The following is a 6,600-nucleotide window of genomic DNA, read 5'->3' on the forward strand; positions in this document are numbered from 1 at the left end:
AAGTAATCCCAAGGTTTTGAAGGGAATTTTAGAGAAGTTTCATGAAAGGCTTTTTGAATTCTTAGCGAACTTTCTGAAGCAATTCGTGGAGAAATAACTAATGGTCTTCTTGTTGGATTTTCGGGATGAATTTTCTCAAGGAATCTATGAAAAAATTTATATAAGAAACTTTGCCGGGATTTCCGAAGGAAACTTTGTAGTATTTTGATCATTGAGAATTTTCTGAAGGAATTTTAAACATCCGATTTCCGGAAGCATGAATCCTTGTGAGATTTTCCGAAATAATATCTTCAAAAGAAAAAAACTCAAGAATTTCCGAAGAAATTTTGATAGAGGAATCCTTAGAGAAATAACTGATGGATTCTTAAGAAATATTTCTTGAAGAAATTTTGGAAAAAATCGAAAGAATTTCAACAAGGTTTTTTCAAGCATTTATTTTTTATCAGAAAACGTCAAAAAATATCTGAACCTTTTCTAGGAATTTTTGAATGGATCCCTGGAAGGTAAATATCCTGCAAAACATTTTGAAAGAATTTCCAGAAGAATTTCCAAAGAAATCGGTGGAAAATATTCAGAGAGAATGCCAGAAGGAAACTCTTAGGTAATCAATGAAAGATTTTTTAATGGAGAAATTTCTGGAGAAATCCGATGACTAATGTCTGAAGAAGTTCATGGAAAATTTCCTGAAAGCTACTCTTAAGGAATTTATGCAGAAGCACATGGAAGAGTTTCTGAATTTATCCATGAAATTATTATTAGCTTTATTAGGGAGACTTTCATCCCGAGGCTGGTTCATCTCCAATATCCATAAATGGTTTCGAAGGAATCCTTCAAGGAATTTCTGAAAGAATTACCAAAGTAATTGCTGAACAAATTTCCCAATCTCTGAAGAAATTTTTAAATGATTTCATGGAGGATTTTGTAACGGATGTGCTGTAGGAATACCTGGTAAAATTACTGAAGGAACTGCAGGATTACTTGGCAAAGTTTCTCAAGCAGTTTTAAAAGATTTTCCAAATTAGTTTATGTTAGAGTTTCCAGAGGAATTCCTGGAAAAATTTCTGAAAGAAACTGCAGAAATTTCTGATGAAAACTTTGGAATATTCTAATCATTGCTGGAATTCCTGAAGGAATTTCTGAATTTTCGATTTTCTTAAGGGTTCTATGAGGAAGTTTTTGAAGAATTTTCCGAAAAAAAAAACAAAAGCAAATTACTCAAAAATTCTCGAAGAATTTTTTTGACTAAATCAATGGACGAATTTCTATTAAAACTTAAGGAAGGGTTTTAAGGGGAATTATGAGAGAAACTCTGGTGGAATTTCTGACATTAACTCATAGGAGAATTTCCTACGCAATCCATGGAAGATTTAATAAAAGGACACCTGGAAAAAATGAAGTAGTCATAAAGAATTCCTAACATGATTTTGAAGGATTCCCTGGATGATTTTTCTAAAGGAATGCGTTATAAAAAAAATCTTTGGAGAAATTTTTGGAGGAATTTCTGAAGAAATTCATGGATGAATTTCTGATGCCATTCATGCAAGATATTCTGAAGGAATCATAGAAAGGATTCCTAAAGCAGTAGCGGTTGAAAGTTATCAAATGGATCTCTGGAATAATTTTCAAAAAAATCTTTTTAATAACGCTAGTTTACAGCATTTCTAGAACTCGGTAAGCTAATGATCGTTTTTGGTGTAGAATCACGTCCAGAGTTCGGAAACGCGAAGGAGAAAAATTACAGTAGAGCGTTTCTTTTTTCGACTTTCCATACAAGGTTGATGATTTGAAATCGATTTTTGTTCTATTTTTAAGCAAAGTTGATCACTTCACACATCTCATTCTCCGTAATCAATGCTCCGATTGAGCTGATTTTTTACTGTAACTCGCCTACATATGATATGTCAAATAAACGTTGAGAAAGAATTTTTAAATTATTATTTTTTCTTGTTGAAAAAAATTCATTTCTTCATATATTTTTGGAAATTTTGCAAAAATTTAAGGAGATCGTCCCTAAAATTCGCTATTATCTTGAATTTCATCAATCCGACGCAAAACTAGCACTCAGATAATCGAATGGTATTATATCCAGCTATTAATTTATGAAAAAATATTTAAATTTGGTTGAACAAAACGCAAGATGTATGAGTTTTTTTAATATTCCATATTTTAAAAAGTTGTAAAACTCGATATTAAGCTAAAACTTAAAAACTGTTCTATTTTAAATTTTTTGAAGCACGATTTCGAAATCAGCGCTAAATCATGCTTAAACAATTTTGGTCGTTGACAGAAGTTTACGACTTTCGTTTTATTTTGTAAACTAGTGTAATTTCTAAAGGGATTTGTGGAAAATTTTCTGAAAATTTTTTTTTATCTGTATTATTGGAAGCTCAGGTAAAATATTATCTCCTGGGCGCCCATTAAAAACACCACCCCCGGCGAAGACTAGTGCTCGAGCCTAGCTATTTAGCACTGTAGTTGGAGGAAATGCCAATGCAGAACCCGTAGCTTCCGGGAAGGTAAGCCCAGCTCCCTGGGTTAGTGGGTTGGTGTCAGGCCCTGCGAGCCAGCCGTAAAAAAGACTGGCACCGGAAAATCAACAAGAGAAGAATGCGAACCGATACCAATGGCGACGACCACAGCGACGAAAAGGGACTTGCGATTGGAAGCTCGGTACGTGGAACTGCAGATCTCTCAACTTCATCGGGAGCACCCGCTTACTCGCCGATCTACTGAAGGACCGCGGGTTCGGAATCGTAGCGCTGCAGGAGGTGTGTTGGACAGGATCCATGGTGCGAACGTTTAGAGGTAATCATACCATCTACCAGAGTTGCGGCAACACACGTGAGCTTTGAACAGCTTTCATAGTGATGGGCGACATGCAGAGGCGCGTGATCGGTTGGTGGCCGATCGACGAAAGAATGTGCAGGTTGAGGATCAAGGGCCGATTCTTCAACATTAGCATAATAAACGTGCACAGCCCTCATTCCGGAAGCACTGATGATGACAAAGACGCATTTAACGCGCAGCTCGAACGCGAGTACGACCGCTGCCCAAACCACGACGGCAAGATCATCATAGGGGATCTAAACGCTCAGGTAGGCCAGGAGGAGGAATTCAGACCGACGATTGGAAAGTTCAGCGACCACCAGCTGACGAACGAAAATGGCCTACGCCTCATAGATTTCGCCGCCTCCACGAACATGGCCATTCGTAGCACCTTCTTCCAGCACAGCCTCCCGTATCGTTACACCTGGAGATCACCACAACAAACGGAATCGCAAATCGACCACGTTCTGATTGATGGACGGCACTTCTCCGACATTATCGACGTCAGGACCTATCGTGGCGCTAATATCGACTCCGATCACTACCTGGTGATGGTTAAACTGGGCCCAAAACTCCCCGTTATTAACAACGTACAATTACCGGCGGCCGCCCCGGTACGATCTAGAGCGACTGAAGCAACCGGATGTCGCCACCGCATACGCGCAGAATCTCGAGGCAGCGTTGCCGGACGAGAGTGTGCTCGATGTGGCCCCTCTAGAGGACTGCTTGAGTACAGTCAAAGCAGCCATCAACAACGCAGCCGAGAGCACTATCGGGTACGTAGAACAGAGTCGACGAAACGATTGGTTCGACGAGGAGTGTAGAGCGGTTCTTGAGGAGAAGGATGCAGCACGTGCGATAATGCTGAAGCTTGGAACCCGACAGAATGTGGAGCGATACAGACAGAAGCGGAAGCAGCAGACCCGTCTCTTCCGGGAGAAAAAGCGCCGCCTGGAAGAAGCGGAGTGCGAGGAAATGGAACTGCTGTGCCGTTCACAGGAAACACGTAAGTTCTATCAGAAGCTCAACGCATCCCGCAAAGGCTACGTGCCGCAAGCCGGAATCTGCAGGGATAAGGACGGGAGCCTCCTGACGGACAAACGTGAGGTGATCGAAAGGTGGGAGTAGCACTTCGACGAGCACCTGAATTGCGAAGAGATGGTAGGCACGGAGGACCAAGGCAGCGGAGGAAATGACTATGTTGGTGCAGCAAAGGACGGGAACGAACCAACTCCCACGCTGAGGGAAGTTAAGGATGCCATCCACCAGCTCAAAAACAACAAAGCGGCTGGTAAGGACGGTATCGCAGCAGAACTCATCAAGATGGGCCCGGAAAAGTTGGCCACCTGAATGCACCAGTTAGTAGTCAAGATCTGGGAAACCAAACAGCTACCGGAGGAGTGGAAGGAAGGGATAATCTGTCCCATCCACAAGAAAGGCGACAAGTTAATGTGTGAGAACTTTCGAGCGATCACCATTTTGAATGCCGCCTACAAAGTGCTATCCCAGATCATCGCCCGTCGTCTTTCACCTAAAGTAAATGAGTTCGTGGGAAGTTACCAAGCCGGTTTTATCGACGGCCGGTCGACAACGGACCAGATCTTCACCGTACGGCAAATCCTCCAGAAATGCCGTGAATACCAGGTCCCAACGCATCACCTGTCCATCGACTTCAAAGCGGCATACGACAGTATCGACCGCACAGAGCTATGGAAAATTATGGACGAGAACAGCTTTCCCGGGAAGCTGACTAGACTGATAAGAGTAGCGATGGACGGTGTGCAGAACAGCGTAAGGATTTCGGGTGAACTATCCAGTTCATTCGAATCTCGACGGGGACTACGACAAGATGATGGACTTTCCTGCCTACTATTCAACATCGCCCTGGAAGGTGTTATGCGACGAGCCGGGCTCTGCACCCGGGTTACGATCTTCACGAAATCCTGCCAATTTGTCTGTTTTGCGGATGACATGGATATTATTGCTAGAACATTTGGAACGGTGGCAGAACTGTACACCCGCCTGAAACGTGAAGCAGCAAAGGTCGGACTGGTGGTGAATGCGGCTAAGACAAAGTACATGCTGGTAGGTGAGACTGAGCGAGACAGGACAAGCCTTAGCAGCAATGTTACGATAGACGGGGATACTTTCGAGGTGGTAGAAGAATTCGTCTACCTCGGTTCCTTGCTAACGGCGGACAATAACGTGAGCCGTGAAATATGAAGGCGCATCATCAGTGGAAGTCGTGCCTACTATGGGCTCCAGAAGAAACTGCGGTAAAAAAAGATTCACCCCCGCACCAAATGTACCATGTACAAGACGCTAATAAGACCGGTGGTTATCTACGGACACGAGACATGGACGATGCTCGAGGAGGACCTGCAAGCACTTGGAGTTTTCGAGCAACGGGTGCTAAGAACGATCTTTGGCGGCGTGCAGGAGAACGGTGTGTGGCGGAGAAGGATGAACCACGAGCTCGCTGCACTTTACGGCGAACCCAGCATCCAGAAGGTGGCCAAAGCCGGAAGGACACGGTGGGCAGGGCATGTTGCATGAATGCCGGACAACATCCCTGCAAAGTTGGTGTTTGCTAACCATCCGGTTGGTACAAGAAGGCGTGGAGCGCAGAGAGCACGATGGGCGGACCAGGTGGAGCGTGATCTGGCGAGTGTTGGGCGTGACCGAGGTTGGAGAGCTGCAGCTGCAAATCGAGTATTATGGCGGCAAATTGTTGATTCAGTATTATCATGAATTTGATGTTAACTAAATAAATGAATGAATGAATGTACCAGTTCGGAAAAATTGGCCATTATGATACTTAAATGAGTTAGATAAAATATAAACTACGATACTGAATTGCATAAAATAATTGACGAAACTTTTCGTGACGTCAATTTCGACTTGAAATTAAACTACTGCTTAACTGGCTTTATAAATCCAGGAATATTCAAACCAAGTGGTTTTGTATTGCAGTCTTTCTGGTTCTCAGATAAGGGTTATTTTTACTATCATACAAATTGGTACAACTAAATTAAAGTCCGGAAAAATTCTCAATAGAAATATTTTTGGAAGAAAATTACATAAACTATATTCTGTGACATTTTCAAGATATGGCTTTTCTACGTTCCTGAGTAATGACCAATTTTTTTCCGACTTTTCCAACCGTTTTCTCTCAACAGTGAAAAAATTTAGTGGAAAACAATTTTCATTTTTTTTTTATTGCTTAGAAAATTTGGTTACGATTTCACGAAAAAGCATTGTGTCTACGATGCTAGGTTCTTAAGTTAAGATTTTTCAAAGAAAACGGCTCATATGGCACATCTGGACCATTTCCACACAATTAGTCACAACACAGGAACGGAGAAAAACCACATCTTTAAAATATCACAGATCATGGCTTATGTAGTTCCCTTCCATTTTTTTATTTTTTGGACTTTCTAATTAGTTTTCCCAACTTTTCCAACCAATTTTCCTCAGAAGTGAATTTTTTTGTGGAAAACATTTTTCATTTTGATTTTTTTTAAATTGCTGAGAAAATTTGATTATTATTTCACTAAAAAAATTGTGTCTACGATTCTTAGTTCTTGAGTTATGATTTTTAAAGTAGGTAGTGTCTGTGAAATTGTTTTTGTTTTTCACTTAGGATTTTCGGAAAGTTAGACGACCCTGATTTCTTTAAATGAAGTTTTTGTTCATATATATACATGAACCCTACCTAAGAAAAAAATTCCATTGAATTCTGAGAACCTTCGTACCAATTGGTACGATAATAAA

This window comes from Aedes albopictus, chromosome 3, assembly GCF_035046485.1.
Source record: "Aedes albopictus strain Foshan chromosome 3, AalbF5, whole genome shotgun sequence".
Taxonomy (NCBI): Eukaryota; Metazoa; Arthropoda; class Insecta; order Diptera; family Culicidae; genus Aedes; species Aedes albopictus.